This window comes from Pogoniulus pusillus, chromosome 14 (assembly GCF_015220805.1).
Source record: "Pogoniulus pusillus isolate bPogPus1 chromosome 14, bPogPus1.pri, whole genome shotgun sequence".
NCBI lineage: Eukaryota > Metazoa > Chordata > Aves > Piciformes > Lybiidae > Pogoniulus > Pogoniulus pusillus.
Window position 1 is genome coordinate 469537 of NC_087277.1, and position 25401 is coordinate 494937.

Consider the following 25401-nt stretch of genomic DNA (forward strand, 5'->3'; position numbering starts at 1 on the left):
CCCTGTTGTTGTAATCACCTCTTCTGTTACTCCAAAGCAAGTATCACCCCACGGAACGACTTCCATTCACTCTTAATCTGATGTGCTGGAAGTAGTTCTATTGGCTTAAGTAGAACTACGCACACAAATAAAGGTAAGTCCACAGGCGAGCCTCTAACAGTCTGTGTGCGGTAGCTCCTGGAGGGCAAGCAGGGTACATTTCGCTATTTCACTGTATTTGCAATTAGCAACTTCTTCCAGAGCAAGCTTTCAGGTTTGGGACTAGCTCAGTGGAAGCACCGCTGCTCCTCCACGAGCATAGGATATGCTTCAGTGCCAGTGGTTTCAGAGAAACGGCAGACAGCACGAACGGTTACCTGGAGGATGGTGTGTGCGTTAAGCACACGGCTTAAACGCCATGTGATTGTAATGTATGCAAACGATGCCTCAAACGTGTCAGAGGCAGAGGAGAGGGATTCAGAGCTGCACCACAAGTGGAGAGTAGGAGCAGCGAGCAGGCTGTAGGAGAGGGCAGCAGCTCAGCCGGGACTGCAGACAGAGAGAATCCCGTGAAAAGACGGCACGAAGGTGGGTGGCAAACGGAGAAACCGAACAATGAGGGGGACGGATGAGCTACGCTGCACAGGCGGCGGCAGGTCGGGAAGTGAGCGGCCGAAAGCCGGCGCCCGGGGAGCCAGCGGCTGAACGGCAGTTAACCACAGGGAGCAGGGTCCTGCCAGGGAAGAAGATCTGGGGGCAAGTTCCGAGAGAGCTGCTTCTTCAAACGGCGAGAAGCAGGGAGAATAGAAGGAACGCTTATGCTGGTACGTTAGTACTAACTGCTCGTACTGCCGGTGAGTCAGTACGGGATCAGTGCGTGGCCGTTCCGGCGAGTGAATCAGCATTCGGCGGCACGACCCTGCGGAAGCGCCTCTGTAGCTCCTTCCCTGCCTTGCACTTGTACGTTTCAATGGGTGCGAAGCCTACGGCACAGTGAAGAACTACTCTGCGTTGCCGCTGCTGGCGGCAGCGCTGCCGAGCCCCCGCGCACCGGCCCAACGCGCTGCCTGCCACCGCCGCACAGACAGCGCCCCGCCCCAGAGGCGGCAGAGCGGGGAAGGGGAGCCTCCCCGGTTCCCACCGCCCCCGCGCCCGGGCGGTGCAGCGAGAAGGGCGGCAGCGCCCTGCGGCGAACACGACGCCGGCGGCCTGCTGGGGCTGCCCCGCCCCAACGGCTGGCGAGGGGCGGCACCTCCGTGCGCCTGAGCTCAGCGCGTCGCGGGCACCGGCCGCCCTCCGCAGGCAGACCCGGCCCCACGCCGCCGGGCTTGGCCCGCCCCGGCCGCGGCGGCGCCTCCCCGTCCGTTCCTCACACACACGCACACAGAGACGCTTCCTGCGTGAGACCGGGCCCGGGTTGCTGGGACGGTGCCGTTTCCTCTTGCCGACTTGCAGGTACCGGGGGTGGGCCTGTGAAGGGGCAGGAAGGGCCCCGTGGTGGCGCGGAGCGTCTCCCGCCTCGGGCCTCTGCTGGCTACCGGCAGCCGCCGCCGCCCTGAGCGTGGCGAAGGGTAAGGGGTGGAGCGGAGCCTTCGAGCCGGAGCCGCCTCTGGGCGGGGGCCCGAGCCTGGGGCGAAGAGGGCCGCGGTGGGTTCCCGCTGCGGCTGTGGGAATCCCGGGGGCCCGGGGGATGTCTGCGGTGTGCGCCGCTGCTCCTCACATTGCTGGAGGGTGAAGTCATCCTGGCCATTGTCTCCCCTAGGCTCCCCCCGGGCGGAGCGAGGGGCCTGTCCCGCATGAAGGCGTAGTGGAGGAAAGGGGCACGGCCGGCCCGGGCCTCCCACAGCCCGGGGTAGCGGCGAAGCTGCCGGGTGGATTTCAGTTGGCCTTGGCGCAGCGGGCGGAGGTTCGCGGGTAGGAGCTGCCGCACTTAGCCCACCCGGGTGGGCCATGGCGCCGCGGGGAGCCCCTCGGCGGGTGCCTTGCGCCTGTTAGCGGCATTGGGTCTCCGGCAGGGCCCCGGAACTCTTGCAGTTGAACTTCGAGGGCACGGGCGGAGCAGTGCGAGCCTCTCTGGGGCCTTCCGCGCAGCCCGGGGGCAGGGCTCGTACAGCTTAGGCCCCTTCCCCACCGTTCGCCGGTCTCCAGTTCCCGTAGCTCCGATGGCAGCCGCGGGTCCGGGGGAGCGGGCTTCCCAGCGGCCCAGGGTGGTACACCTGGGCTGCCAAGGCGGTGGGGGGACGAGCCGCGGCGATAGGCAGCGTCTTGCGGAGTGTTTTCCCTGCCCAGGTCCTGCAGAGCTGGGAGTTTTCCGCCTGGCAGTGTGCTGTACACGCAGCAACTATTGCCAGCGCAATTGGAAGGGTGGAGGGAAAGGGGGGACCGCGAGCCCGAAAGCCGGAGTGTGTAAGTGGGCTGGAGAGGTGTCCTTCTGCCTTGCCCCTCCTGCTCCGGCACTCTTGACAGAAACAGTGTAGATTCTGCTAAAGGGATGGGAGTGGAGTTATGGGGATATGCCAAAGGGAAAGTAGTAGAATGCAGTTAGCGCCGAGCAGAGAAATCGAAAATTGGAGCTTTCGTGGCCGTGTGGTCGCTTGCTGGAAAGGTGCCAGTGTTCCTTTGAGGAGCGCAGCGGATCTTGTTTCTGTTAAAGCACTCGGGTTGGCATCGGGGCTGAGGAGTGCTTTATCTCCGTTGCCATCAGGGCCCGCGTGAGTTTGAAAAAGCAAAGGGCAGTTTGGGAAATGGCTCTTGCAGGGTCTGATTCAGCACACAAAAATAGATCTAAATTGTTAAAAAAAACCCACAACAACTTAAAAAGAATTAATCAGCCGCAGAGCCACATTTCAGTATCTAATTAAATGGTTTTTACTTAATTCATGGGAAAGGGAAGGTTCTCAGCTTACTGTGCAGGTCGAGCTGTTAGCCAGCCAGCAGAGTTCCCTTTCGTGCTCAGAAGTGATGTCTCTGTGACAGTGTCTCACAGTTTCACAGATCTGGCCGTTATTTACCTGTAGACACTTCCATGCTTGTGCTTAGAGCCTTCAGAGAGAAGAGAAAGCACTTTTTAGAAGTTGGCTGTGTGAAGCAGGCCTGCTTGGTCCAGAAAATGAAAGTTCGTCTCTTGCATGGTGACAGTAGTGCTGCCTTAATGCCCAACTGGCTGAGAGACTGAAGTGTGTGTTTCTCGAGCTGCAGCAGAGTTTCGGCTGTGCTCTGCTCTGCTCAGCCTTTATGACACCCTGCGTTCTAACTGGTGTGTTTGTGTTGTCAGCTGGGTCTGAGCTTTAGGGCATCATCATCTCTTCAGGAGAGAGTCGAAATGTGTCTGAATGGTTTTCTTCTGTCCCCTTTCCCTTCCATCTACCAGGCAAAGGGCACGTTTCCGATAGAGAGCAGTCCCCAGCTTTCGATTGGTTGTGCTGGCTGAGGCTCAGGAGGGAGGGAGATGCTGGACAGGTCTCTTTGTTTACCTTTGCGGTGTGTACAAATCCTGGCCTCCCCATTAGTAAGTGAATCATTAAAGGCCCTTAGCTGTGGGATTCCCAGCTGGCATTAGTACGTGCATTAGCAAAGCCTGGTTTAGGTGAAGCTCTCAGCCCTTGAATTCTTCTGGCACTCTGGCCTTTTGTGATGCAAAATGTATGTAGAGTTTTTTTCTGTGATTATTTAACAGCATTTGACTCCTGCTCCGCATCACAAAGGCTTCAGACCGAGTTTGTCGGTGGGTAGGTGTCTGTTGCTAATAAGTCCAGTTCGGTGGGGTTTTTCCTGTTTGCAGGGACCTTTTTGATCCTTAGTCCTGCTGAAATATTTCTCACAAAAATTCCCCCTAACCCCTTCTTTCCAGGGAAACAAAGTAGGACGCCTGAGTCTTTTCAAAAGACTTTTGAATACCAGTTTGAAGGCACCGGGGCAGATCTTTGAACTTTGGAGTACAACTCTTCTGTTCAGCGCCACTGTCCTCGGAGGGCTTTTGGCCAAGCCTGTGGTCTCCATTATGGGGTCAGTTTACTCTGGCCCATGGTCAGACGTCCCTAATTAGCTTGGTGAATCGTATGTAAACACCACATACCAGCCTAGGAGAATGCGTTTTAATAGCTGACCAGAACAAGCCCATGAGTGCATGCTTTAGGCTCTGCTCTTCTGAGCGTGGTTTTTGGTTTGCTGCCGAGTTGCAAGTCAGTCTAATTCTGCTTCGGTGTGAGTGAAGGATTGATTGGCTTCACTTCCCTGGAAGTCATGGCATAGTTCTAAGAAGATCTAACCCTACCCTGAGGTTTTATCCACACAAAGGAAGAATGCTTCCATTTTAACTTACTTTTTTTCTGCAACGGAAAGACTGCTGTAGGTTTTCTGCTCTTCAAGTGTGGGTTGAAGTCAGTTACCTGTGAGTGGCCAGTGGTGCCTTGTTGGACAGGCAGGCAGAACTCTGCAGCTGTAACTGCAATTCACACGACGTGAAGGGCTGTAGAATTGGCTTATTTTCCTGAAGGGCGAAATTCCAACAGGTTCACTTCACGTCTGCATCCATTGCAGCCATCTGCACAGCCGATAGAAAAGTCACTTTAACCTAAAGCAGCAGAGCAAAGAGGTTTGATGAAGTGAGCTTAACTTGCTCTCAGTTAGGTATGCACAGGTGTTTCCTCAGGCGTTAAGGCTTCCTCTCTTCAGAGGCCCAGCGGTGCCTTCAGCAAGACATCTGAAGGGCATCTTGCAGAAATAAATGTTTGTAGCAATTCAGTTTGGTACAGCCACTTGTTTTTGCTTCCTCAGTAGAGCACCACTCTGTTAATGCAAGTATCCTGTTATTGTTCAGCACAAGCTGTCATTGTGGGGCTGTGTCAGTTCTGGTCCGTTTCCATTTATAGTTGAGATATATTGCTGTTAAACATTTTTCCACAGGTCCTTCGCTTCTCCCATAAGGCAGATTAGAACTCTTACTCTAAATTGGAGCCCCTGGCTGTCCCCTTCAGTCGTTCTGTTTAGCAGATGAAGAGCTGCTTCAGCTGGAGAACCGATTGGAGAAGCTGTCTGCAGCAAGAATCGTGCTGCTGTGTTTGCTGATGCTGCATATCTTAAGAAACAGAAACAGTGCCACTTCTAAGATTCTCAGTTCGTGGTCAAGTTTTTCACATCAGACCAAGTTCTGCCTGCCACAGCAAGGTAACTAAGTTCTGGTTTTGTCTGAGTCCTTCCTCTGTAAGGTGGTCCCAGCTGCACTGTCTGGTGCTTTGTGGAAGACTTCTGGTGCGACAGTTTTATCTGGTTCATGTTTTCAAGGGACGGTTTGTAGGGAATGTGAAGTGGTCCTGCACCCTGGGAGGTGTGCTGACCGTTGGAGGTTCGGGCCTGGCTGAAGGGCTTCAGTTGCAGTGCTACCCAGATAGCATTTTGATTATGAGCCTTTGTGTGCTGCGCCTTGGTTATGGTTTGAGATGTTTCTGTGGAGTAGCCACCTGAGCTGCCTGCTCCTAAATGAGAGCTTTGCCTAGCACCAGCCTGGTTGCATTCCAGAGGAGAACTCCTGGTGCTGCGGTGCCTGAGCAGCTGATTCATCCACTGCCATCCAGTGGAGCTGGACAAGGGCAGGGATACTTTAGCAGATCTTCTGCAGTATTGTCATTCAAAAGTCAGTCTTGAGAAGAAACATTTATGCCTTTTATTAGGAAACAAAAGCCTTTTACTCTATGTAAATTAGATAGCTGTTGAGTGCTTGGGGCTTTCTATGGCCTGAAAATCAGCACTGAATATGCACAGCCCATGGTCCGTGCTTGGAGCTCTTCCTTGTGTCAAGATCTAATTGTACCTTGGCAGTAAATGTTTTGGTGTTAACGCCTGCGTGGGGGCTGTGCGGTGAATGATGATACTGACTGTGGTTGTTGAGACACATTGTTTGGCTTTTCTCCTTCGTATCAAAATGTTTTATGTAGGGACAAGCCGGTTGTCCCTCAGACATCTAGTAGTGAAGGAATGCTTGGGTAGGGGTAAACAGTGACTGCAGGGAGACCACCCAGCTGTCCAAGGTGGAGCCTGCTGAGAGATGTTTTCTTCTGGTCAGCCCTTGGGAAATCTCTTACTTCGGGGTCTGCCTTTCATGTTTCTCTCATAAGCAGCCTACTGTGCTGGTCAGTGCAAAGGAATGGGACTGTGAGGCTATGGTCAAAGCTGACAACTTGAATTTTAGGATATGTGCTGGAAAAATAATCTTTAACAAAGACTTCTCCAGTCTGTGTCCTCATGGAGGTGCCCGGACTTTGTGCTCCTCTCTCAGGTCAAATGCAAACAAAGTAAAGCCTTTAAAGTGACACTTTTTTCTCCCCTTTTTTTCTCTGAGTTGAAGCCCTTTCTTCAGTTCCCTGAGAAGGGCAATTGGTTTCACTCTACCTGTGAAGCTGGATCTGATCCTTCCTGTTTGACTTTCCGCTCTCAAATCGAAGAGTCAAGCTTTCCTTTGTGTGACACTGCTAAAAATACAGCTCAGGAGAGCGGGGGCCCTTTTATTCGGGGTCAGAGTCTGAGTTATCAGACTTCTGTGTCTTTTTTAAGCAAGAGATGTTTAGTGCTGTAGCCCCTGGAGCCAGGCTGTTTCCTTCCTGAGGGGTAGGATTCTGCAGCCAGTGCAAGGTTATCTGTGGAGCTGCAGAGGGGGAACCTGCAAAGCTGCTGTGCTCACCCTTTCACTTCGTTTCACAACACGGTTTTGAGCCATCTCCGTTTGGACCCAGGGCTGTTTGTATCTGATGACCAAAAGTGTTTTCCTTCCTAAGTTCCTGCCCGACTGGTTACTTTTTTCTTTTGTCCTGTCTTTCTTCCCCTTCCCATTTCTCTTTGCTGTTGCCTTTCCCTCCCCTTTCTGTGGCAGTCCCCTCTTGGTCAGGCTGTGTCTGTGGTGGTTGTTTGTAGCTGCGGCACAGCAGACTTTGCCTTCTGTGACCTGGCACTGGGCAGAATTTCAGCCGGGGTAAGAATAGAAGAGCCCTGTAAGCTCAGCACAGGAGTCCTGGGTCTTTCCATTATTAACAATTAAAGATGATTCCGAGGTGAATTAGGTAAAGGATTAGCTGACTAATGAAAAGAGAATAAGGGTGAACCGAGAGGAAGGTGCTGCCTTGCAGAATTCATGTTACTAAGGATTAGGTGCTGCCTGCCTGTCTGGGAAAGGAGGAACACCCTCCCTTGCTTGTAGTGTTAACTTAGTAGATAAGGTGCGTGATGGGCCAGATGAGCTTATCTTCTGCTGATGAATTCGAAACTTTGAGAGGTGTTGTCTGGGGTAATGGGTTAAAACCCAGAAGCATCCTACCCAGCAGTGCTTCGGCCTTTTCTCTAAATCGACAAGCAGCGAAAAGTGTTTCTTCTCCCTCCGACACCCTGCCCTGATCAACACAAGCTCTTGGCTGGACCAAGAGCAAGAAATACTGTTCGAGCAAAATACAGAGACAGTTACATGGTCTCGTTTCCACTGCTGCTTTTGTCTGTCTGGTTTGGGGCGTGAGGTCCTGCTGTACTTTTTTCAAGGCTATACAACCATATCCTTTTTCTTATCACAAAGGTCATACAACATTACCTTTCTGGTTTAAAGTAACAGTTTTGCAATCCCAGCTGGAGCCTAAATTCTGTCAGAAGCTCTGGGCATCTTTGCACAGCGTGCGTTTTAAAGGCAGCATGTGGGGAAAACTGTGTGCACAACGGCTGTAAACCACAGGATGCTGCATCTCTGCTGGGGATTCTCTTACACCTGCAAATTTGCCTTCGTCCATCTCTAGTGGTTAAAAGTGCTGGGGTCTGGTTGGTGTTCCTCCTGAAATTCAGGAGAATACACTCGTGAGAGTACAGAGTAGTCTGGTTGTGCTAAGAGGCCGTTGGCGAGGGCAGAGGCTCTGAGAGGAGGAGGCCTGCAGGTGGTGGTGCAGCGAGCAACCTCCCGCACCCCACGGAAAGCTTTGCCAGGTGCTGTGGTCTCTAAAAAAGCAATGCAGATACTGAAGCTTTCTTCTGATGTTGGAACTACTCAGCTTTGAAGTTCAGCTCTCTGCAATGTGTGTTTTGTCTGTGTGATACTGCTGTAGACTGGGAGCTGAGTGCGGGGAGTTGTGAATAGCTGGTGATGGAAACAAAGCTTTGGTGATTTGACTTCCTTCCAGAAAGGGAGATTCTTAGGCTTACCTTTATCACAACTGCCAAATCATGGAAGTCGTTGTAATATGGCTTTTGAAATACTGTGTATGTATGTACAGATACTTGTGGCACGTGTAAGTTGGCTAATGGGCGTTGTGCAGGTGGAGAAGGGCTAAGGCTGAAGAGGTTGTGGAGTGTCTCTGTTGTAGGCACTTTCAGGGTGCTGGTGGTTGGATTTTCTGAGGAAGCATGCTGAGGAGTGCACTAGGACTAGCAGAGCTGGGCAGCTCACTGACTTACTCGCTCTGATCTTGTCACCTTGTGGTCTATCTGGACTTCAGCAAGGCCTTTGACACTGTCCCCCACAGCAAACTGCTGGCTAAGCTGTCAGCCCATGGCTTGGATGGCAACACTCTGTGCTGGGTTAGGAACTGGCTGGAGGGCCGGACCCAGAGAGTGGTGGTGAATGGTGCCACATCCAGCTGGCAGCTGTCACTAGTGGTGTCCCTCAGGGATCAGTGCTGGGCCCCATCCTCTTTAACATCTTCATAGATGATCTGGATGAGGGCATGGAGTCAGTCATCAGCAAGTGTGCAGATGCCACTAAGCAGGGGGCAGATGTGGCTGGGTTGCAGGGCAGAAGGGCTCTGCAGCGGGACCTTGACTGCCTGCACAGATGGGCAGAGTCCAAGGGGATGGGCTTCAATAGCTCCAAGTGCAGGGTGCTGCACTTTGGCCACAACAACCCCATGCAGAGATACAGGCTGGGGTCAGAGTGGCTGGAGAGCAGCCAAACAGAGAGGGATCTGGGGGTGCTGATTGATACCCACCTGAACATGAGCCAGCAGTGTGCCCAGGTGGCCAAGAGAGCCAGTGGCATCCTGGCCTGCATCAGGAATGGTGTGGCCAGCAGGAGCAGGGAGGTCATTCTGCCCCTGTACTCTGCACTGGTTAGACCACACCTTGAGTGCTGTGTTCAGTTCTGGGCCCCCCAGTTGAGGAGGGACATTGAGATGCTTGAGCGTGTCCAGAGAAGGGCGATGAGGCTGGGGAGAGGCCTTGAGCACAGCCCTACGAGGAGAGGCTGAGGGAGCTGGGATTGGTTAGCCTGGAGAAGAGGAGGCTCAGGGGGGACCTTATTGCTGTCTACAACTACCTGAGGGGTGGCTGTGGCCAGGAGGAGGTTGCTCTCTTCTCTCAGGTGGCCAGCACCAGAACGAGAGGACACAACCTCAAGCTGTGCCAGGGGAAATTTAGGCTGGAGGTGAGGAGAAAGTTCTTCCCTGAGAAAGTCATTGGACACTGGAATGGGCTGCCCGGGGAGGTGGTGGAGTCGCCGTCCCTGGAGCTGTTCAAGGCAGGACTGGACATGGCACTTGGTGCCATGGTCTGGCCTTGAGCTCTGTGGTAAAGGGTTGGACTTGATGATCTGTGAAGTCTCTTCCAACCCTGATGATACTGTGATACTGTGACTGCTTGCATCCATAGAGGGACAATAATCCTGCACTGCCTGCACTTTATCAGCATGTGAAGGTTTCAGGTCAAATTCTCAAATGTTAAGAACAGACAGATTTAAGATTGAAGCAGCAGCCATAGTGCGATGCCTTCTGTGCCTGCCTTTAGTTATAGTCCTTAATTATACGGCTGTGGTTTCTTGACTCCTTTTTCTTTCCTGCAGAAGCCTTGCTTGGAATACATCTGCACTGTCCTCCAGGGAGTCCACTTTGTAGGGCAGTTGTCTCCTTTGGATGAGTTTGCATTTACAGCAGGAGAGTGAAAAGGTTTTCTTCTTGCCTGGCGTAGCGGCAGTGCTGTTGGTTTGGCAGGCAGCTATGGATGGGGGCGTGTATAATTTGCATCATTTGCCGTGTAGCACAGCCTGGAAGTTGGTGAGCATCTGAGCTTCGGCACCTGAGGTGAGGACACAAATGGATCCTCAGTCATGTGCTGTAGTAGTGTGTCTGTTAACAGGGATGACAGCCCTGCTGCTCCGGGGAGCTGAAAGTGACTGTTTCAGCAGTGCTGTACCATAGCAGTGCTCTGCAGTGGCCTGTGAAATGGGTCCCTGCCTCCAGTGCAGCATGTAATCTATTTGTTATTGTTTAAGATGGGGCACGGTGAGTAAGAGCCACCAAAATCCTGCATAGCAACATGTTCAGTGTGAACCTGGTGGCGATTCTGCAAGGGGAGAGGGATAGAAGCTGTGCAGTTCAACTGCCCTGGTGTGCTTCACGACTCGAGGCTTAGTTCTGCTTGCCCAACAAAGTTCTTTCCAATGTAGCTCGAGTGCTGTTTGCTAGCTGTTCAAAGTAGTAACTGCAGTCAAATCAGTGAGTTTGGAAGCTACTCACGAGGCAGGCTGCTGGTGGTATCTAATAATACTCTTATGCTTTGAAGGGCCCAGCCCTGGCTGCTGTGATCAGTGTGCTGCTGCAGAGGGCTTCTGAGTGTCTTTGGCCTGCAGAGGATGAGTGCCAGAGCAGGGCAAGCTTTGACAGTGCCATCTGCTTCTGCAGCTGTGTCTCACCAGTAGTGAACCTTCTTTCTTGCTGCGTGCCTCACAGTGCCTTATCCAAATTGTATTCATATTGAGTCAGCTAGGATTTGGAAGATACCAAAATTCATCTCCTTTTCCACACCTGATCTTGATGGCTTTGTCTTTCTCTTGTCATTTGAAGATGCTGACTTTGTTCCCGGTGTAACTGCTTTTTGTGGGCTCTCTTTCTAGTCTTCATCTTGTGCTCATTAGCTTGTTTTCCTCTAGGCTCTGTGATCAGCCAGTCAGTTCTCCTGTCTCACTGGGTTTCTCATGAGGTCTGTTGTCTGTATTACTTGGGTTAGAGTTCCCAGATTACTTTCCTGAACAACATTTCTTGCTCTGCCGTCCCCTTATTTCCTTGCGTTTTTCACTCTGGCAGTCTGATGGAGTCTCTGCTCAGCTTGTTTATTCCTGTTTTGGTGCAGGCTTCAGTTGTCCTTGCAGCCAGCACTTCCATAGTTTGGATTGAAAGGATTCTTTAGGAGGTTGTAGGGTCCAGCCTGTGCTCAAAGCAGGTTGCCCAGGACTGTGTCTCAGTGAGTTTGGAGTGTATCTGTTCTTGGCACTGTCTGCTTTTTTGCCCTGACCTCCCATCTCATGAGCTTAATCACACCCTCACTGCGTTTGCTTAGAGCGTCTTCTCCATGGCAGCTACTTTGCAGTGGGATCTTGGCAAGCACGTCAGCTTCCTGGCTTCCTCCTCTGCTGCTGTGACCCAGCATATTGGCAGTTCCAGGTGGATCAAGTGCAGGAGAGATTGCAGCAAACCAAAGGTGTGCTTTTTGCTGAGAAGAACGTGTCTGCTGCCGTTGCCAGCAACTTGCAGGCAGTCTGTAGCCAGCTCACTGGAAGGCCAGTGGAACGCACATCCTGGCTACACAGGCCAGAGTGCAAATTGCAGCTTCCAAGACTGCTAGCACTGAACCTTTCCAGGGGAAAACTGCACTTCTGGAATAGATTTTCTTTTAAAGTGGGACTGTGTGTGGGGTTGTTACTGGCTTAAGTAGTTTGGTTGAAATAAGAGGGATGATAAAAAGAATAGAACTTTCTGCCTAGTTTGAGAAGATTCTGAGCAGCTTTGCAAGTAGGATGGTGCAGTGGGAAGTGTCAGGCAGTCATCATAGTTACTGGCCTTTATTTTAATGAGCAAGTCTTCTCTTGCGAAGGCAGTGACACACTGAACTGTGAAAATGAGGTGAATCCCAATGCGTTTAACTCCTCTGCTTCACTTTCTGTTGTCAGTTGCAGGGCTGTGTGTTTTTTCGATTTGACTTCATCTGTCTGCTTACATTCTCCTCCCCCGGAACATCTGCTGGTTAACCATGAGATGCTGTATCCATCCTTGCTGGAAGCCTGCTGCTGCCTTTTGTGGGGCTGCTGTACTCTTTTGTGTGTCTGTGGAGTAAGCTCTGTCTGGTAAATGATTGCCGTCGGGGAGTTAGTCGCACAGAACAGTGTAGCACAGCAGCTATGCTCTGGGAGCAGCTTGCTAAGGGCAGTATTGATTTAGCAAATAGCTGCAGTGCTTTAAAGTGTTAAACCTGTTACCACCTCTATTTTTATTAATGTCTTGTCCTTGGAACCTACTAACAAAGTCATCAATATAATAAAATTAATGCCCTGATCTGGAGACTGACCTTAAGCTTATCTTAGAGGCAGTTGAAACTGAATGTGACCTCACTCTGAGGAGTGGGAGGCCCTCTTCTGAAGTTCTGCTGCAGTGGAGGTGAACCCACAGCAGACAGCGTGAACTACTTGGACTGATTCAACCCTTGTTCGGTAGAAGCTTCATCTGTAGGCCTCTCAAACTGTGGAATGAAGCTTGGTGAGCATAAAGCCTCTCTGTAGCAGAGCCTTTTGCTGCGGACCTTGGAGAAGATGCATGCACTTCAGTGTTCTGCATTTTAGAATGCAGGGAAAATAGCTCCAGAGCTGTCTGCTTTCCTGGAGACCTTGTCTGCTGTGTCCGTCCACACTGAGTTGTTGGTGCATTGCTGGAGCAAATGAAAACGGGGAGAAGCTGCAAGCTGCCTGAGTGCACGTGGATCTGATTTTGTCAAAGTCTTTTTTTCCCACAGAAATGCATTTCATGGAGCTGTCTGTGGCTAACTAAGCAGCTCCAGGTGTTAAAGTGATAACTGGTTTGTAAAAGCAGAAGTAAAACAAGGGCACATGGAAAATGATGTGGGATTTGATGGACTTCTGCCCTCAGGCTGGAGAGGGGCGTTTTGTTGGTGTGTTCATCTTCTTTTTTTGTTGTTTGTTTGGGTTTCTGTAATCTGCCACATCCCAAGGGGTTTTGCTATTTAATGGTAGTGATGCTGTGGAACATTTTCACCTGTTCACAGCTTGACATGACATTGGTGTTCTCCTGCACCATGATCATTTCGTGTTGTGCTTGGGGCCATAGAGCAGTGCTAGCTAGTCCTGGGAAAGAACCCCTTGTGGTTGCCTTCCTTCTCTGAAGTGGTAAGGTAAATGTTAAAGTACATGTTCTAGGACGTCACTTAAGGAAATGCTGGAAAGAGCTCCTCTGCTGACAGTTCCTTTTTAAGACGTTTAAATGGCTTTTCAATGACATTCTGCACCTGCTTCCTCTGCTCTATTTGTGCAACCATTTTCCCTTGAATTGTAGGAGGAAATAAATGGTTTCACATAAACAGTGAAGCTCCTGATTTCAAAGAACTTCCTTCAGAAGTGAAATAACTTCTTGCTGCAACAGCTCTGGATGCTCTGGAAGTTGTGGCTTGCTTGGCAGCCTACTGGCAGCTGAGTTCTTCTGCAGAGCTGCCCTGTGAGGGATGCTTTCCCCAGGCTCTCAGGCCGCCCAGTGCATGTGCTCTGGCTGTGCCTGGAAGTGCTAAAGGTACACTTTAAAAACCTGATGCTTCTTTTTATGTGCTTTGGTCTGCTCCTTACACTTTTTATTCAAGTCGACTCCCTTATTACAACCTGTAACACAGTGCTTTCAGCAGCCTCCTGGAAGAGAATTCCTAAGATTGCTGTCAGTTCATCTCAGCTTCACAGCAATTTTTTTGTAGTGTGGGAGAAATATTTTCTAAGTGCATGGTTAGTGAACTGCTGTGCTCTTATCACAGAGTGGTAACGGTTGCTGTAAAGAGAAGCAAAGAAATGAGCAAAGAGTGCTGGCAATGTGCTCTGCAGTTTACTGAGAAGACAAAAGCCATGTCTGCTCCAGATGCAGTTTGAAAGAGGTTTGAGGTTTTTCTTTCTCTTTAAGCAGTTTCTGTTTCTGGTTGCGAGGGGGAAAGTGTTTCAGCCCAAAGCTGGGACCTCTGGTTGGGGCTATGTCCTGGCTCTCCTCTTCTGTGTAGGTGATGAGGCAGCTCTTGCAACGCCCTGTGACATCCAGAGTGAAGACCATTCAACTTCTGACTCCTATTTTTTGTGGAAAGGCCTTTTCTTGAGCAGCTGCCTTCTGTGTTTTTCACACGGTTATTTTGCACTCCTTACATTTAAGAGCTGGGACAGTCCAGGTGCTCAAGGGCGTTAGGACTCCCCCCTTTGGAAACCTTGCTTCATCTTTGTTATTCCCCAGTGAAAACCTGGTTGTGAGCATTGTCTCTAGGGGCTGGCTGGTGTGGCACCCACGTTCCTGAACATCTTTGCCCTGCAGCCAGACTTTTTCAGCCCCTGTCCTTAGCTTCATCTCCCAACTGGCAGGCGTCAAGCCAGTGAAGAGAGACCTGAGCGAGAAGGGGAAATGCTTCCTCTCCTCTTGGTTCTCTGCCAGGCCAAGAGGCTTGAGGCAGAGGCCTGTAAGATGCCTACTGCCGGTTCAGGGGAGGTATCAGAAGAGATGGGGAGGAAAGGCAGCAGAGGAGGGAGAAGGGGAAGGGCCAAGTGTGAGTCTTGAGGAAGAGCAGGAGGAAAAGACTGTGTGCTGGGACAGAGGAGGGTGGTGAACATTGAAGCTACTGAGACAGCTGCTGTTCAACTTTATGCCCATTTTCTGTCCCTCTTGCCATGTGTGTGCCTGTGGCTCACAAAATTGAGCATCTGCAAAAGAAATGACAGAAGAGAAGAGGCTGCTTACAGGTGCTGCCCTCAGCCCCTCCTGAATGCTGGCCCAGGTCTGGGCTGGCAGTGTCGTGTGGGTTTGGTGCCTGGGGAAGGAGGGTTGGGAAGGTTAACTGAAGCTTAGTCCCAGACAGCCCTCTCAGCTCCCACCCCATGCCTGATTTATTCCAGATTCTTGTGTTCCTCCGTGGAAATGCACCCCACAGGCTGTGGTTTGCAGAGCACTGCAGCACACTCTAGTCTCCTGGGGCAAGGCAGCTCTGGGGCTCTGTTTTCCTCTTTAGAAACTCGTTGGCCAGTGTGAACGAAATCCGTTGTGAGGTGGAAGATTCAGAGAAGCTAACTCTACACAGCACAGGCTCAGTCTTCTCCCTTGGTGTCTGCACATCACCGAATCATAGGTTTAGTGTAAGAGAGCATTCTTCTGCCCTGGCAACAGACAAAAGTACTGTTGGCATGTAAACCCTAGACAGCAGCCACCGGCGTTGGAGCGTGTGGGGTATAAACCTTGAATAAATGCTAGAACGTGAAGAGTCTGTGGTAGCCTCTCTTGTAGAGTGGTGTTGGGCAAGGCCCTCAGGATTTAGATTTTGTTCTCCTCCATGCCCATCTGTAGACATTCAGCTGTTGCTCTGTGGGAAGTGACTGCTGTGGGTGCTCAGCAGGAGTTGTGACCCTGTCCTGACACAAAGCAGCAGTACAACTTTGGCAGCCTGCTGTGTGTGAACCCTCTTTCAGGTGGCAGTTTCAACTTTGTTTTCTTGTTTCCCATTTTGCAGTTTGAAAAGAAGACCCTTTCATTGCAGAATCCCTGGGAAGAGTTACTGGTGAAAATATCTTCTGGGCTTGTGTGGTGTTTGTGAGCTCAGTCTTGTATGTTGTTGCAAACAGAACGGCAGTGGTCAGGTACAAGGCCTCATCTCGGAGGGAAGAGAGGAGCAGCCAGCCATGGAATGAGGCCAGTTCCAGAGAAATCAGTGTGGCTCTGTGATCCAACAGGAAGTTCAACAGCCAGACCCAGCCTTTAGGATTCATCCATCTGGCTTGGTGCCCTTCTCCCTGAGAGCTGGAAATGGCTGCTGGAGCACTAAGTGGGATCCAAACAGCAGTAGTCTTGCGTCTTCTCTCACTGAGCTTCACTGTCCTGGTGCTGTACTCTCAACTTGTCACTTTAGTAAACAGGCAGCTGCTTGAGTGAAAAGCAGTTGGCCCCATTTAATCTACCAATCTGCCTACAGCACCCTGCAGTTGGATCTGTGCTGTGGACAGAGGGAAGAGCTGTCTCTGGAAGTGGTGGCAGGGGTTAGACGCTCGCATCCAACCCTCAGATGTGCTGGGGCTGGACCGCTGCATTGCCTTCCAGTGTATCAGCTGTGCACTGGTGAACCAGGGATGCTGATTTGGATTTTTCTGCTATCTTTAATCAACAGGTGTGCAGTGTGAAAGGTTCAAACAGTTCTTGGTGTAGCTTTGTACAGCTCTGTTACCCGTAGAATGTTTGCCAGTGTTGTATTTCAGAGGCAGATGGCATGAGACTGTCTGCTGTAACCGCATAAGCACTGCTGAAGTGATGATGGTACCCTTGCTGCACAGCTCTGCCAGCTGTGGCATGGCTCTGTTGGGCTGGTTTGCAGTGCAGTTAAGTACACTATGGGGAATACTTGGCTCCATGTGAAAAACATCTTGCCTGTTACAAAAACGTTACTGTCCAGGCCTGAGAGTAAGCCTGAAGAGCTGAACTTCCCTCGTATGTCTAGGCAAGTGTAACCCATCCTGAAAGATGACCTTATTCAGGTGGAGAGTTACACACCCTGGTTGTGGTGAGTGCTGAAACAGACATCATCCAAACCTGTATGGTTGTTCTCTTCTTTGTCACCAAGCTAAGCTGAAGAAGGCAGAAGATGTCACACACAGAGTTACTTTGCACAGAGCTAAGGGACTGCCCAGTGACAAAAGGGCACCTTCTCAAAACCTCTGCTGTCTTACTGCCCAGAGTGCCCAGTGACAAAAGGGCACCCTCTCAAAACCTCTGCTGTCTTACTGTCCTAAGAACAATTCCTGTCACATCCTGCCCACATTTCCTGCTCTCAGTATGCCATGGTGTTACTGCTGAGGTGCAATTGGTGCACAAGCAGCGCTACACCAGTGTGCCAGCTGCAGAAACTTGTGGTTTCCCTGGTAGCTTGTCTTTCACTCTGCTCACTTGGTGTTTCTTCTTTTCCTTTTCTCCCTTTCTGTCTCATCAGCACATCCTCTGGGATTGTGGTTCCAAAAGTGTGAGCAGACACTTGGAGGACCTGAAACAGAAAGGGGAGGGATCGTACCCAGAGCAGGCAAGCTGTCTAGTTTCAACCACTCGCTGGTTGTTTCCCACACAAACTCCTTCCTGTTCCATCGAAAAGCCACAGACGTCACTGAAGCTGCTGGCAGGGAAATGTGGGCAGGTACAAACCGCTTCAGCTGTGTCTAAATTGCAGTTTGACCCAAACGGTGTCGTCTGGGGCATAGCTGTTGGGTGTGGAGGACGCCAGCCTCAGCAGCAGTGCTTCCCGCAGGCTGCGCTCAGCATCCTTCCACTGCAGCTGAAGGCAATGGGCACAGCCCTGTGAGGTAAGGTGGAGCAGCTCCTCCCTGGACGGTGCCGCCACTCGTGGGCTGCCTCGGCAGGTTCTTGTGCTGCTTTACTTGCGTCTGTCACTCCTATTCTCAAACCATCTGAATGCTGTTTGAGTGTGCCTTGGCCTTTCTACTCCCTTGAACTCCAGTGCAGGGCTCTGTTACACAGCTGCCACGGCTTCAGGATGAGGAGTTTCTTTTGATGGGTAGCAAGTTTGGCTCTTCAAATAATTCTTTCATGATGCGGGTAAGTTTGCAGCAGGCTGCTTTTGTAGCTGCAGGCAGCTTTAAAAGAGCAAGGAATCTGTTCCTCCGGCCCAGGCTTTGACAGCTTTCAGTCAGAGTGACTGGAGGCTGAGGCTGGGCAGGGCATTGCAAAGTCAGAAAGGTCAGGGATAAGGGCAGAAAAGGAATGATCATGAATACTTTGACTGATAATGATGATCTTGCTGAAAAAATGTGAGCAGGAGAAAGACTTGGGGGGGAAAAAGCAGGGAAAGAGGAGCTAAAAGAACTTAGAACTTGTAAAATAATTTTTCAGCTACAGGATTTAATGTAATCTTGAATAACTGGTCAGAACAGTCCACAAAGTCTCCTTGCTGAAATCAGACTTTACAGACCAAAGATGTTTAAAAATTTGCCATTTTTTGCCAAGTGAGTAAAATTTGTGGAAGGATCTACTGCTTTGAAACACAAACTTGAAGTTGTGACTAACCATAAGCATGTCTGTTTTAACAACTGATCTGTGTAAAAGTGATCTGAGTTAAAGGTCTCACCTTTACACCACTGGACCTTTGATATCTTCTGTGCCCGGCTCCTTGGGCATGGTTATCAACTTTGTTTCAGTGATTTTGAGAGCTAATGCTGCAGTGAAGCAGACTGGGGGTTTGCAGGGACTTGGGTTGCTCACAAGCAGTGCTTGGGCCTGGCTTACTCCTTTGGCAGCCGTACAGCCTATGATTCATTTGTCTCATGCACGGAAACCACACACATTGCAGCATACCAGGCTTGGAGAAGTGCCTTCAGTTGTCGCTCTGTGGAAGCTTACCCCCGCGTCGCAAAGCAGACTGCTGGGGAAGACGCAGCTCTGGCACACGGGTTTCACCCTCGCTGTCAGCAGCTCTGTGCTGCCTGAAGAATGGAGCTGGGGACAATTCTCCAGTCTCAAAACCCTGAATAGTCTTGGAGTTTGTTTACCCTGGCCGTTTCCTCCCCCTCCGCCCCCTGAGAAAACATACCCTGCCTTTTGAGCTGCTCTCAACAGCCAGAGGAAAGATCTGGGCTGCAATAGAGCCTAGGGTTGATACCTGTGTGGCAGTGCTGAGAGCTGAGGGCAAGCTGGGATTTGCACAGTCCTCTTCAGGTGTTTTGTTTTCATCTGCTCCTCTGGAGAGTGGCAAGTGGAGCTCTATCCAGGTCACAGTCCACCGAGCTGGGACAGGGGCTCTGAGTGCAGCACAGCTGATTCCAGGGAATGTGTCACAGGTTATCTAAAGCCAGGCATGGCCCTGGCAGCACCCAGTTCTTGGGGCTTGCTTGTTGTTCCAGTGGCGCCACTGGCCCCATTTAGCTGCCTGGGCTGTCAGGTGCTAGGAGCTGGTTTTCATTCCAGATTGGAGTCACATTGTCAGTGGCTGTGGAAGCAAAGTGGTGTTACCTCAGAATGTTTGTAGGTCTGTAAAATCTGTGATTTAAATCCATTCCAGCTACTGCTGTGCCCTATGAGGAGTCTTCTGTGTGATGTGGCACTCTGTGTGATATGCCAGGCTCTGGGTAGAAGTGAAGAGCCTTTCATTGTGAGCGTATGGGGACAGCTGGGAGTAAGGTATGAAGACTGTTTGCAAGGTGCAGGGAGGTTACTGCGAGCGAGTGGGCTTGGGTTTGAGGATCCACTTGTGAATGTGCCCTGGTGTCTGTGTGGCTTGCTGGGAACAAGTGCGAGCTTTCCCAGGAAAAACTCCGTGTCAGTGGTGTTGGACTGCAGCAGAGGTGACTTCTGGTAGCTGTAAAGAGCCAAGTGAATAGCAGAGGCTTTGAGTTCCTGCGTGAGATGTTCTCAGCAGTGTTGTTCGCTCCCCAGCCAGCCAGCGAGAGGTGTTCTGCCACCACTGTGGACACGTCCGCAGGCAGCTTCTGGAATCCCTTGGTCTGAAGTGATCTGCGGAGTGCACACACTGTTAGCTTTGGCTGGGGGTTCTGCTTTTAGAACAACTCGCCTGTCTCTTACTTGAGGCGTCTGGTTTGGTTTTGGGCATGGAGGAGACAAGGGCGCTGCTGTCTGCCCTTGCTGCGTCTGGGTCAGGCTGGGTGGCCCGCAGGGACATGGTGTGCCACTCAGGCCTTGTGCTGCTTTCCTGCCTTGCCTGTTCTGTCGCTCCTCAGCTGATGGCTTCAGCTGACCTCTCCAGCTGTTACCACCACTGCTTTGCTCCCCGGCCTTGTGACACAGGAGTTTACCTGGAGGAGGAGCCAGCCACGGGAGAGGCTGTGCCTGGTGCAGACGTAGCCTCCCACTGAAAAACTGAATTTGTCACCCCCCTCTCCCTGCATTGCCTTCGTTCCCCAGTTCAGGAATCCAAGCTCTGAGGTGCATGAAGGCTCCACTGTGCTGTTGCTACTTAGGATAGCATCTGCTGGCAAGCAGGCTTAGACCTCTGCAGACCCAGTTGGGAGATCCTTGTGAATGGCTTGTAGCCTGCTGCTTGGTGTGTGCCCTGTGGGTAGAAAATGTCCTTGTCAGGTGAGGAATTGTCCCATTTGGTTATTGCAGCTAGCTCAGGTGGTTTTGCAAGTATTTGTGCCTTCAAGTCCTCCTGACTTTTAGCTTTAACTGGGAATACAGTATCAGTTCTCTGCTGATGATCCAGTGAAGACCTTTTCCAGAAGCAAACTACATGTGCTGGTCAAGGAGCTTATTTTCATCCTGACACTAGCTTTAGGTAGGTCAGAAAAGAAATCAGTAATTGTCTACTGCAGTTTTAAATTCATAATGAGTAACTTGCAAGTAGATGGAAAGCAGGGATTTAAAGCACTGTGGCTGGATCATCTGCCAGAGAAAGGGACTGAGCTTTGTTGCTGAATAAACAGATGTTTTTGACTTGGAAACAAATGTGACAGCCTGTGTGTTCCGTTCCATGTGAGATGCGTGTTCCACCTGAGAATGATCTGAGTGCAGCAGCTTGGGACACCTGTGTTTAAGGCCAGCAGGGCAGAGCTGTGGCTGTAACTGTGACAGGATTCAAAGTCAAGCTGGAGGACTGCAGCTGATTTAAAAAACAAACAAGAAGCTTTTGGAGTGTTTAACAAATATTTGCTCTACTTTGCCATTTGAAGACTTTGTCTCAGGTTTAGGCTAACAAGAAAGAACTCTTGGCCTCAGGCAGTTCAGTTTACCAAATGTGTGTGGTCTGGGAAGCTTTTAGATCTGATTCTAGGCGCTGAGTTTTTTGAAGCTTCCCTGAGAAGAGGCTGGTGGAAGGCATGTTACCAGTGTCACTTTTGAAACTCCACGAGCTATGGTTTTACCTCAGCACCTGACCTAAGGGCAGCTTGGTTTGGAGACTGCCGCTAGAAAGTGTTTGGCTGTTTGAAATGATGGAGGAACCACGGCAGGAGCTCTTCTAGGAGGTGCATGCTGCTTGCCTCGTTTTTTCTGTTGTGCCTGTAGTCGTTTGCAGGGATGATGTCCCTGCTGCACGAAGGGGGACCTAGCTAGAAGTGTTCCCGTAGCTGTGTAGGAAGGGCTGCTGAAGGTGACGCTGTGTGGAGAGCAGAAGGGTGACATCCATCTGCGCATTCAAAGATGGAGTAGAACGGGAAGGTTTGCTTGCGGAAATGAGGGGGGCGGCGGGTGGGCAAAAGGCTCTAATCCCTCTTGCAAAGCACCAGGGCAGGAGGGTGTATGTCAGAAGTACTCCCTGTGTGGTGGGCGCTGGCAGTGCAGCTTTGTGATTTAAAAGCCACGAGTAAAGGGAATTGTGCAAATCCACCCTGAGCTGCACTTCTAAGCACTGCTCAGCCAGAGCAAAGTCACCGCAGGTCCCATGCGCTTTTCTTCCGACTTCGATCCTGTCGTTAAACGTGAGAAGCACAGCAGGGAACCTGTGAGGGGTTTGTTGTTTGGTGTGAGGCGTTCCGACTATCCAGAATGTGGCAGCATTGCCAGGGCTTCCCGAGCGCCGTGGAGCCCAGAGTCTGTAAGCCTTCTGGTTACTGCATAGGAGCTTGCAGGGAGTCCCAGGCTCCCCCAGCTTGCGTCGTGTCTGGGTGCCGTTAATGAGGACTAGGAGTCAGGAGGAGAAGTATTTAAAGCCAGGAGGGGGTGTTTTTGCAGTAGGCATTGGGTCTGTTCCCTGTGCAGAGCAGGTCTGCCTGGTCCCCAGGCTGCTAGAGCGACAGCACGTTGCTGTCGGTGAGGAATGTTTGGGGGAGCTTGCCTGAGGCCGGCTGAGCCCCGCTGCGTGCTGGCATGGCACTTCGCTTGGTGTAGGTGGAGTAACAGTGCTGGCAGAAGCGCTGCTGCTGTCGGCCCGTGTTGCGTTTTCAGCACAGGTACATAGCAGCTGGGCTGGAGCAGGCGCTCCTTGCTCCGTGTCTTAGTGAGTGCTGGCACAGCTCGTGGTGCCAGCGGAGTCTGCTTGCGCAGACTGCCAGGTCCCTGCCTTCCCTTGCCTGGGCCCGGCTGAACGGGCTCTCTGTTCCAGGTAGTCATTTTCAGCAGGACTGGAAGAATCCTTTCTGTTAATTTCTCACCTAAAGAAGCATCAGTGAGGTTGAACTTTCCCCTCGTGTATTCGCAAGCACTGATGTGTTTGGTGCCTAGTCCGGTCGTGGTTCCCTTCGTTGCTCTTCCGCTCTGCCCCGGGCTGTGCTGTGAGGAGGGTTTGGTGGTACTTTGGCCGTCTCCTGACGCCGATGGTTTTTCTGGAGGCAGTTTCCTGTCTGGAGGCTACAGGCAATGTTCCTGGCAGGATACAGTATTTTTGTTTCCGTGGCTAGACCTTTCCCTGTCTTTGTTTTTGTCTCTCTCTCATTTGTTCATTATCTTTTTGATCTTAGTCTGTATTTGAAATGACACCAGTTTAACTGGGGCTACCATTAAAGAAAAATCCATCCATTCGGGAATTCTCAGTGACTACTGCCAGCAGCAGTGGAGTTGGGCTGTATTAGAGCAGGGCTTGCTCTCATCTCTCCTCTGGAGTGCACAGGAGCTCTTGGTCGCGCCGGTGGAACCTTGCAGCTGACCTCAGGGTAGTTTCAGCACTTGCAGCAGAGTTCGGAGCTCTGACTGTGTGCTGAGCCTGCTGGATTGGTGTGGTTTGGTCACTCGGCCACCCAAGGTTTTTGGCAGGCTTCTATTGCATTGTATTTACCCAAAGGATGAGTTTCTCTGCAGAGGCACTTCGACCAGACAAGATCAAGGCACGGCAGCTGTACACTTCTCAGGGGCTGAGTTTACAATGGCTTAGGAGGTTGCTGTGAGTTGTCACAGTGGCACCTGTGAGCTGTGACTGTGTTCTTATCCAGCCCGAGCTAAGGTAATGCAGCCCAGCTTCAGCTTGCTGCAGGAATTCAAAACCTAACTTGTTCCCTTTTAGTCAGTTCACTTTGTAACTTTCTTCCAAAGTGTATCTAAGTACCCACTTTGTTAGTAAGACTGGTGAAATAGGGCCAGGGGATTAAGAGCTAATCCATCAATTGTTGCCAGCACTTCTTTCTCTGAGGCAGTGCTGATTCAAAATCAGTGTGGGGCATTTGGTTCTCCCCCACCCTGAAACCATAGTTTACACCAGGGAAAAAGGAGAGCTGGGACATGCCAGTCAGCTGGTCAGTAAGATCTTTCCTCAGTGCAAGGCAGAAGCCTCAGGCTCTTGCTGAACTTAGAAATCACCAGGAGCCAAGGACTGAGATCTGTTTCCTCTTAACTTCTCCCCCAATGTGCTGTCTCTCTGGAATGCTGCTCAAATGCTGTGTGGTCTCTCTGGAGCTTCTGCTCTTGGTTTCAGACCCCTCCACTGCAGTTTGCCCCACCTTGTATCTTAGTACATTTGGCTTTATGGTAGGGCAAACTTTAAAGCCTGCATTAACAGAAAAATGGGAGCTTGTCAGAATTCAGTGTGAAGCTGTTGGAGTGGGCAAGATGGCACACCCAAAACTCCAGCTGTCTCCTCTGCACGTTGTGAGTGTTGGTTCCTCTCCTTTTGGAGCACTTTTTCTGTGTGCATGCTCTCAGCATCCAGGAGCGGTGCAGTGTGTTCCATTCGCAGGACTGGTGGCACGGGAAGCAGAGCTTTCTGCTCTCCTTGGCTGTGTCTGGCCCAGTTACTCTGCAGTGTGCAGAATGAAAAGCAGCTGCAGGAAATGCCGAGGCAGCGCTCCGCCAGCGTGCGGGCGAGCAGAGCCTGGAGTGAGGATACTTGCTTTCAGCTGAGAGAGGGGAAGAGCCCTGAAGATCTGCTTTGGGGCTGAGTTGCTGCTGCTATTGTCACTTAAGTTAACTTGGTTTCATAGATGCTTATTCTAAGACTGCATCTGGGTCTGTTGACCCCATCTAAGCGTTGTCAGGAGACAGTTCAGATGAAGCTGTTGTGTATTGAGCGCTCCTGTCAGTGTTTTAAAAGCAGGATTGCGGCTACCTTTTTTACCTGATGGATGGGGGAGATGGTGGGTTTTTGGGAGCTTTTGTCTCGGGCAGGTCAGGCAGCAGTATGCCAGCCTTTTGAGTGCTTCACTCCACTGATTCTCTTCTCAGCTGGGCTCAAAGTGTGCGCTTGCTTTAGCGTTAGTACAGTTAGATTGCGATTCTTTTGGTGTATAGGCAGCTTGTGCAGCTTTTGATCCCCCAGTCTTGCTTCCACTTTCCAGACCATTAGCTGGTCAGGAGGTGTAGAAAACTACTCTGTGTGCGTGTATCTGTCTAGAACAAGTCTCTCACAGCACCCAGAAGTGAGGATATGTGCCCGTTGCTGCGTGAAGGGGGTGCATTCCCGGCACTTAGGCGAGAGTAACAGTGTGCTGGTGTGAGGATTTCAACGATCAAAGGAGTAAAATAATTACAAGTTCTGATGATATTTTGTTTTCCTGTTCTCCCCCCCCCCCCCCTTCAGTGTTTCCAAGAGTGGTTTCTGCTGTCTCCGTTTGGCACACATTTCACAGTGCACAGGATAAGCTTTTGGCACAGCCTGCAAGTGCATGGGCGAGCAGAGGACGTTCTGCTGGCTTAGATAAGGAGGAATCGATCCTCTTAAGCTTGTTTGCCACAGATGTGGGTCTGGAGATGCACAAATAGGAAGCCCCTCCTCACTGAGTTCCTAGCTCTGGTCAAGCATTGCATTCAGAATCCCTAGATGTAATGATGCTGGGTTAGAAAATGAGTGCTTTTAGAATGGAAGAGGTTCTTGCCTCTTTGATAGTTGGGAGAAAAGGTATCTGTGGCTCCATAAGAGGAGCTCCATCCTCTCCTGGCTCACCTTGCTTCTGAAAGGGCTGACGAAATCTACTTAACATCTGGAACAAACAGCAAGAGCTGTTTCTCTTCTCAGCACTTTTGATGAGAGCCTGTTCCTCTGGGGTTTGAAAGGATGGTTACCACAGTCCCACAGCAGCCCCACTGAAGGGAGGTGCTTCAAGTGCACTCTTTTGACAGGCTCTGTCTGCAGGAGGAGCAGTTTGGCTAGAGCTGGCAATCAGTTGTTCAGAGACTTGCAGAATGAGCAGCTCCAGGACTTCTTTTCCCAAGAGCAGCTGTCATGGACGCCTGTTTCAGGAGGTAATGCACATCAGTTTCAAAGGACAAAGATGAACTTTCTTCTTTGATAAGGTGTTGAAGGTTGGCGTGGCCATCAGGGTTGGTGTGCCACGTGCTGCATGCCATTATGAACTTGACAGTAGAACAATGAGTGTCACTTCACTTCTGGCAGTCCTGCAGTGCATGTTAAATACTGCCACTCTTTAATGCCTGCTCAGGCTTTGGGCCCAAGCAGCTTTGTAGTCTCTTTACTTCATTGTTTTATAAATAATATTGCTTTGTTCTGTAAGTGAAAATAGAATGTCCAGATAATGAACACAGGACTTTAAGGAAAGATAAAGTGCAGTCAGAATAAACT

The 25401-nt window shown here is 50.9% G+C and overlaps 1 protein-coding gene across 3 annotated transcripts in view; it reads left to right on the plus strand.

The window, feature by feature from the left end:
• The first annotated feature begins 226 nt into the window (after positions 1-226).
• Positions 227-25401, plus strand: part of RNF19A (ring finger protein 19A, RBR E3 ubiquitin protein ligase) — a 51277-nt gene continuing 26102 nt past the window's right edge. The window contains exons 1-2 of one of the 3 annotated variants that reach the window (XM_064154019.1): positions 227-1434; positions 16927-17124. The gene's annotated coding sequence lies outside the window, so the exon portion shown is untranslated. Of the gene's footprint in view, positions 1435-16926; positions 17125-24980; positions 25065-25401 lie in introns of those variants that run through there. The other 2 variants (XM_064154018.1, XM_064154020.1) reach the window with 2 other exon arrangements.